The sequence below is a fragment of the Canis lupus genome, chromosome 15 (assembly GCF_048164855.1).
Source record: "Canis lupus baileyi chromosome 15, mCanLup2.hap1, whole genome shotgun sequence".
NCBI lineage: Eukaryota > Metazoa > Chordata > Mammalia > Carnivora > Canidae > Canis > Canis lupus.
In genome coordinates this window covers 7,234,563-7,243,185 of record NC_132852.1, presented here as the reverse complement: position 1 = coordinate 7,243,185, position 8,623 = coordinate 7,234,563, and the positions used below count along the sequence as shown (strand labels likewise).

Genomic DNA, 8,623 nt, shown 5'->3' with positions numbered 1-8,623 from the left:
GGGCACAGTGAGTGGCTGCAGGGCCAGAGGTGTTTGGGACAGTGCACACCCCTCGAGTGTCTGAGGATACAATTTATCACCAGATTCATCAAAGGCCCGTTAGGCCTAAACTCAGTTGAGGTGCAGCTTAAGGCAAATGGTGCCCCGGCTGAGCAGAGAGGAGCCTTGCCTAGTGGGGATCAGCCGAGGTCTTGTCTCAGTGTTCAGTTGTCCTGGAGACAGGGGGGCTCATGTCCCCAGATCTGAAACTGCTGAGACCCCACCGAAGAGGGAGAAGGACTCATGTGCTTGTTTCTGCCCCATGACTTAAGACACTGGTGTCTTCTCCTTCCTCCTCTTGGGACATTCTTTTTGGGGATCCCTGGGACACCATGTAAGAAGCCTGAGCACTCGGAGACCAGCCCCAGGGAGAAACCGTGTGCAGGAGTCACCAGAGTGGCAGAGCCATTGAACTCTGCCACTCCCAAGGCACCAAAGACAGCAGCTGGGTGAAGGCATCCTGGACTTCTGAAAGCTGCCCAGACGTCCCCGAGTACCAGTGAGTCTCCCCAGTTCAGACCCACGAGCGCAGTCGGCCAGGCGAACCTCTCTGTTCTTAGAAGTATCCTCGGTGAGGTGGGTGATTGAACACAGCCAGCGTTCGTCAAATACACAGAGACGGATGTGCAAATTACAACCCACAATATCATAGGACATTCTATGGGCAATTTGATGTCAAAATAAGATTATGTGCATTTTTTTTTCCAAAAGCACTGTTTTTATTTATACAGAGTCCTAACCACTTCACAGTGGCAGGAGGAGTGGGAGAGGTTCCTTTTTCAATCCAGGGGCCTCCATGATGTTGGTCTGTTGCTACCAGACACAGGCAAGTGGCGTCATGGATTTGGTAAACTAACTACAATGTTTAGTCTCTCTCTGCTAGGGCAACAAGGTGAGCGTCAATCTCTGCTTCTGAAAGAATCCTGAATTTAGGATTTTCAACTGTAACTACTCCAACTTCTATTTCTGAAGGTTTGAAATCAATTGATAGAACAGTTGATAGGCATGTAATTGCAGTTTCCACTGTCTGTTCAAATGTCCAATCAAATTTATTCTTCACTTTTTTTTCAAGGAAGCTGGTTGACTCCGTTTGTTTAACTCCTGCTGCAGTGGCTTTAAACCCACAGTAGTAACCTGCAGGATCACACTTGTACACCTGAGGGCCTTGTTCTTCATCTATACCAATTAAAATCATACAACAACCGAGAGGCCTCATTTCAGCATTCTGTGTGTAGACCTGAGAAATATCAGCAATTCTTTTGCCAGCATGTCCACAGGAATCTCATACCCATACTTGTATTTCCAATTAGCTGCCTCATAGCGTGCCCTCTGTACCTGGGATCTGCTGTCAGCTGTCATTCCTGTCATCACACAGCCAATGTTTTCAGTTATCTTGAATAAGTGAGTCACTGTGCTGGAATCCAATAATTTGTCAGGTACTTTCTTCTGTGTGACAATTACTGCACAGTCTTTCCCTCTGACAGCTACCGATGTAAGGCCACCCTGGTTAATAGCCTTAAAAGCATATTCTACTCGGTAGAGCCGGCCCTCAGGTGAAAAAATGGTAATGTGACGGTCAAACCCAGCGCTGGAACCACGGGACATGTTGGCGAACCCACTACTTCAAGCACTGTCTCTGAGCCCCGTAGCTCCCACACCAGGCGTACAAATCCCCCCAGAAGTTCTATGTGCATTTTTTAATGTCCCCTATTTTGGGGGACTCCAGCATTACACATTTAATTTGCAAAGACTCTCTAACAATATAATGAAAAAAAAAAAAAACCTAGGAACAACAACAACAAAAAGATGTGCAAATTACATCTGATTATTTGTGTCAAAGCGGCATTTGTATCACGGACACTTTAGTATTAGAAATAAATCTTATTAAAAGATATGGGAGATGGCTTAATACCAAGCTCCTATAGAAATTAATATATATTCACAGAGATAGACTCATGGGTGTCTGTGTCGATCATCTGGTTAGAACATTTCCATAAATTGTCATGAGAATTGTTTGCCGATGATCATGTCTTAGCAGTTGGAATGAGAAGTCAAGTGGCATGAGGAAATGTCAATGTTGGCATTACGCTCATTTCACAGTAATGTTTCTGATAAGAGAGCGTCTTTGTCCTACTTACCACCTGGAGCAGGAATTGGGGAAGAGCCATAGAGGAAAGGAGGCTCTGGCAGGTCCATCTTCCCCTGAATGTGGTCCCCTGACTGCCCAACCACGCCCCATCAGAGAAGCAGAGGGAACACCAACGGTCCTTGCATGATGCAAGACCTAGAACCCCAGACCCCTTGGTAAAGCGGCTCCGTTCCTGGCTTGACAGGACCATCTCATGTTAACTAATGGATTAAATACATAAGGAACCGTTGGCACCAACATCTTCCCTCCATCCTGTAACAAAACCCCAGGACTGATGCCCCTCACCCCATATGTCTCCATATTTTAACAGCCAGACATCTGAGGCTCCATGGTCAGTCGCAGACATGAAGACTCATCTCCACAAATGTATGTGGCCCTAATCTGAGCCACCTCCCATCCTGCCTGCCACCCTGGCCTCCGTGCCTTCTTATCTCCTCCTACGAGCAGTTATGGAGGGCTTCTGTGTGAGAGACGTGACAATTACTGTCATTTCCCTTTTACCAGCAGAACTATGTAATCTCAAGGGTTTGCAGTCCCTGTTGCAGTAGTCAACAAATTATAATATATTTAATGGATCCATTAAATGAAATGGAAAGTAGCTAGAACTTGAATAAAAACTTGAGGGAACGCCTGGGGGGGCTCAGAGGTTGAGCATCTGCCTTTGGTTTGGGGCATAATCCCAGGTCCAAGGACTGAGTCCCACACTGGGCTCCCTGCAGGGAGCCTGCTTCTCCCTCTGCCTATGTGTCTGCCTCTCTTTCTGCATTTCTCATGAATAAATAAAATCTTAAAAAAAATAAAAACTTGAAACAAAAAATCACATCTGATTATAAATTGACTTAAAATTCATTTGCAATTGCCAAAAAGTATATACGTTTGGTAAGTCGGTATTATGATGGATGTGGCAGTTTTCTATTTTGGGGACACTGAATTGTGTCAAATTAATTGTTGGAGAATTGCTTGTAGACAATGTATTGTGTTGAGTAGTCAGGATGGAGGTGGCCTTCTAGAGCCTGAGTATAGATGCAATTCATCCCTCTATGATATTACTGCGAACTACATTTATTCTTACTACCAAATTTGTAACGTGCAGAAACTAGAAGCAAATAATACAAAGCTATGTATGTTGACGCATATGTAGGTATAGTATGGGATTTCACTGGCCCAAAGGACTGTTTCCTGACACCCTTGGAATCAAGGAAGCTTGTCTCTGGTTGTATTAAATTCTACTTCAGCATCATTTAGTGATATTTTTTTTCTGGTACCAATTTTCCCCCAGAAAACTGGTTTCCACCATGTGTATGTATTATTGGTACAGGAAGACTCAGCTCTGGGCTCTGTTGCACTGTATTTAGTGCTTGGATCTGCGGATAATTAATGGATCTTTCTATGCCTTTTTTCTTTACCAAAGAAAGTAGGAAAAGGATGAGGTCATTGGCCTTAAACTTATTTTTCAAAGAGACTGTGCTCTTAAAGGAGGTGAATATCAATAGTCGAGCTCACAAAGGTGGGTCTATGTGGTCACCGCAGGCCCTGTGTTGGTCACCCACTGGAAGATGTTCTCTTCCTGCAGCCATATTTTGTCACTTTTAAAACTGTATCTTTTTTTTTAACATTTTGAAAAGATTTATTTATTTCAGGGGTGAGAGGAGATAGGCAGAGAGAGGGAGAGAGATGGAGAAAGACAAACTGGAGCAGATTCCCCACTGAGCGCAGAGCCTGATGCAGGGCTCAATCTCATGACCCTGAGATCACAACTTGAGCTGAAACCAAGAGTCGGGCACTCAACTGACTGCGCCACCCAGGTGGCCCTCAACTATATATGTACACGCAGTGATTACATATAAATTGGGTCACAGACATGTTTATTCATTTGTTATCTAGTATCATCCTGAATTGATCAAATACAGTCAGAAAACTGCTTGGCAAAGTTGGCAAAAAATCAAGTTTGTTTTTTAAAAATTCTATGCATATATTATATATGTATTTTTTCTAGTTGCCTTTCCTGATTCTACTCAGTCATTGTTTAAATAACTGAGATACCTTCATGCTAAACCTAAATTATGAGTTCTTGTCTTTGTGATAATGAAATAATAGGTAACATTTTCAAGGTGTAGAGTGACATGTGGCATCTCTAAATGTCACGCTTCACTTGGAAAGTTATTTGCCATAAAAAATCCATTTTAAACTATGCTTTAAAAATTTCTTTTATTCAGATAGTAACAGAATGTCTTGAAGATCTTCATTGTTTGGAGGAGAAAAGAAGAATGAATCTAAAAAGGGTTAAAAATGAAAGGAACAGACAAATTGGATTACAGATTTTCCTGTTTTCAACAATTTCTTCCCATAGGATTTTAAAAATGCACTGTAAACATAAATGTAATAAAAATATTTGGGTATTCATAGGGACCCTGGGTTATCACTTATTAAAACCCAGGAGTATGCGAAGAAGTAAGTTTTTAATCATCTTCACTCTTTCTTGGTATTTATTTGGCCTCCACCAATGGCCACGTGTTCAGTCAACACATACAACCATCTGGTCTCAAAGTCTCCTCGTTAGGACAATGCCTGAGTCAACAATGCACAGACCCAACACAGGAAAAGGATTTCTGCGTTAAAGAAATGATGATGTGGGTGAGAGAAAAGGGAGAGCGGTGCAGAGACCTAAGTCAAGTGTGGAAGCCAGAAACAGAATGGGGAGACCACAGGCTCTCTTCCCCAGCAATGAGGCAGGATCTCCAGTTACTGAGCGACTACAGTCTAGCAGAGAAATTACTGAAAAAATTCAGAGAAATTCCTTATTTCGGGAAGAACATTATTCCTTATTTCGGGAAGAACAACAAAACAGAAGTAATTCCTTATTTCGGGAAGAACAATAAAACAGAAAATACTAACCTTTTAACCATCAAACCTTTTTGAAAGTACTAATTTCACAATAAATTTTATCAAATCCCTTAAAACTGCCTTTTACCAGGGTGGGCTTTTATCCAACACGAACAATCACACTGCTCCTTGGTAGAAGAGGAGGCAGCCAGGAAAAGACCCTGGTTCACCTCTGGAGGCCCAGGTAGGGGAGAAAAGCCAGGGGGGAGGCTGCTTCAGTGCCTGGCTCCTGTTCATATGGATGTGCATCTGGAGACACTGGGGCCAGTTCTGTGGGTCCTCCTGGTCCCCTGACAATCTTCAGGGCCGTCAGAGTGTGCAGCTGGCTAGATCTACTTTATATCCAGAGACCCGACAGCCCTGCCTCATACCGCTTGGGAATTCTTTCAAGCATTCTGAAAACTTGTTTCCACTTCTTCAAAAAATTTTTGTTGAAATTGAGACACTTGATGTACGTTCGCAACCTGAATCCACCGCAACTCGCGACCAGTTTAAGCAGCAGACGTGACCAGTACCTGCCACTCGACCCCTGGGCACCCCATTGGTCTATATCACCCCAAAGGTAGCCCTTCCCACCACTTCTGAGAGCACGGATTAATTCTGTCTGTTAAGTTTGGAATTCGCAGAGCATGTGCCCTTTTGTGTGTGGCTTCACGTTATGTCCGTTAAATTTGTTCTAATCACTGGTTGATTTGTAGATGAATTCACATTGCTGCTTCATACTCTGCTGACTGTTCACATTTGCATACCCATTTTTTCTTAGCGGGCATGATGTGAATATTGTAGCGAATATTCTTGTGCATGTCTTTTGGAGACCATATGGAAGAAGTTTTGTTGGAACTGAACCAGGAATAAATATGCTAAATCATAAGGACACACTTATGTAGATCTTTAAACTTCCAAACCACTTGCCCACACGGTCCCACAGCACACACTCTGTCTCAGATGAGCGCCCCAACACTTGCACCAAACACTATGCTATCAAATTTAAGTGGTTTGTTGGATTGATTGATTGATGGACAGATTTTGTTATTGGAGTTAACAGGACACAGCACCTCTCAGTTGTCTGGAGGCGGACATAAACCATGACTTCTTTGCTGGGTTGTAGGTCAGGGCTTCTCTGACCTTCACTGTGGAAAGGGGATCTCACGCTTTCTCAGGGTGCCCCACCCCTTTGTCCTTCACAAACAATAGACATCCTCCATCCATGTGTCCTTCAATTTGTAGATAAGTCTTTTCTCTCTCCTGTTTTTTAATAACTGTGGTAAAATATGTATAACAAAACTTACCATCTTGATCATTTTTAAGTGTATAATTCAGTGGCAATGCCGCCGAAGTACATTCACACTGTTGGGCAACCATCACCACTCTCCAATTCCAGAACTTTATCATCATCCCAGACTCCCAAAGGCCCCCTGCCTCCGGGAACCTCTAGTCTACTTTCCGCGTCTGTGAATTTGACTACTTACCTCGGGTAAGTGGAATCATACAGTATTCCTCCTTCCATGGTTGGCTGACTTCACTTAGCGAAATGTCTTCAAGGTTTACCCAGGTTCTAACTAACTTAGGTCAGAATTTCATCTCTTTTGGGGGCTGCATAGTTTTCCACTGCACGTACATACATTTTGTTTATCCATTCATCCGTGGTTGACAGACATTTGGGTTGTTTCTACCTTTTAGCTGCAGACAATGTTGCTATGAACATTGCTGTGTAAGTGTCTGACTCCCCGCTTTCAATTATTTGGGGTATATACCTAGGAGTGGAATTGTTGGGCTCATGTGTTAATTCCACATTTAACCTTTTGAGGAAAAATAAAACAAAAAACAAACAAAAAAAACCTTTTGAGGACTGCTGAACTGCTTTCCACTGGGGAAGTGTCATACCATTTTACAACCCCATGGGCAATGCCCATATCCTCAACAGCATTTATTACTTTTTAACATTAGCCATCCTAATGGGTGTCAAGTGGTATCTCACAGTCGTTTTAATTTGCACGTCACTCAGGACTAGTGATGTTGAGCATTTCTTCAGTTATTGGCTGTTTGTACATCTTCTTTGGAGAAATGTCTGTTCAAGGCCTCTGCCCGATTTTTAAGTGGGTCATTTGTTTCCATCTGCTACTTCTTATTCTTTTTTTAAATTAATTTATTTATGATAGAGAGAGAGAGAGAGAGAGAGAGAGAGGCAGAGACATAGGCAGAGGGAGAAGCAGGCTCCATGCACCGGGAGCCCGATGTGGGACTCGATCCTGGGTCTCCAGGATCACGCCCTGGGCCAAAGGCAGGCGCTAAACTGCGGCGCCACCCAGGGATCCCCCATCTGTTACTTTTTAAATTTGAGACATAAACCACAGTGACTTTTATGCAGGGTTTTAAAAAAATACATCCCTAATGATGTCCTTTTCCTGGGTCTGGACCTTATGCTGCTTCTGGGGTGAAGTCTGGGCTATGCAAGCAGGGGCTAGGGGGGCTCCCTCTGCAGCCTCCTCATTGACCGCTCTGCCCCACACTCCATGCTGCAGGTCTTCTCGCAGACTCCATGCTGGTGTCCATGCTCCTCCACCTTTGCAGAGATCACCTTCCCTTCTCTTCTCGTTGCCCATCTTGATCCAATTAGCTTCTAATCATGCTTTGAGAATCTGCTGAGGACCATTTCTTCAAATCATTCCTCCAAACTCTTTAAGCCGACCTCTGGTCGTACTCCTGCCTTTGCCGCATGTGGTGGATGTCTCTGCCATCCACCTCCTGATGACAGAGCTCCCTGTGTCGGTCTCCCACGCAGGGCATGCTCGCCCATTGAGAGTAAGTGTGGGCCTCTGTCATCTGCATACAGAAATACCTAGCACAAAAAAGGAGCTCAGTATTTGCCTAACAGAAATGAACTTTTGATTTATATTAACTTACGACCACCAGAAAGGCTTTTCTATTTTGGCTACCAATAACGAATGGCAGTGCCTGCGCTGGCAATTATTCTTCTGTGGCCAGGCCTGGGGGTGGGGTGCAGGGCAGTGGCAGAGGGCCAAGGGTAATGATGGTCAAGGTGTGGCTTGGGAGTCAGGGGTGGGGAACAGGGCAGGGGAGGATGCTCTGGTGTTGGGGACGCTCAGAGCAGTGGCAGCTCAGGTTCCGTACATGCACGTCACATCCCAGTCCTGGGAACAGGGCACAGCAGCAACAGGAGCCCCTGAGGGCATGTCTCACAGCTGTGACAATTGTCAGCTGCAGTCAACTGTGATGAAGACTGCAGGAGACCTAGAAGCAAATGCCACAAATGTCCCCAGTGGTAGGCTTGTTCTTCCTTTCCCATGTGGGGTGGAACTCCTCTGGGGCCCCCTCCTACTGCTGAACTGTTCTGGACTCATGAATGGGGCTACCCTGCTAAAACACTTCCTGAACTTTTCATGCCACCATCCTTGGGTTTTGAGCCCTGCAAGGTTTTTGCTGCTTCTTTGTCATAGTGTAAAGCTTTTTCAGAGCTTTGTCAGTTTGTAGTTATTTGTTGTTTTTGTGGGAGAAATGGACACTGGGACCTCCTAGCTCTCCATCTTGCAT

The 8,623-nt window shown here is 44.3% G+C and overlaps 1 pseudogene; it reads right to left on the bottom strand.

Moving 5' to 3' along the window:
* Positions 1-734: 734 nt before the first annotated feature.
* LOC140604598 (proteasome subunit alpha type-6 pseudogene) lies at positions 735-1,717 on the bottom strand (annotated as a pseudogene).
* Between the last annotated feature and the right edge of the window lie 6,906 nt (positions 1,718-8,623).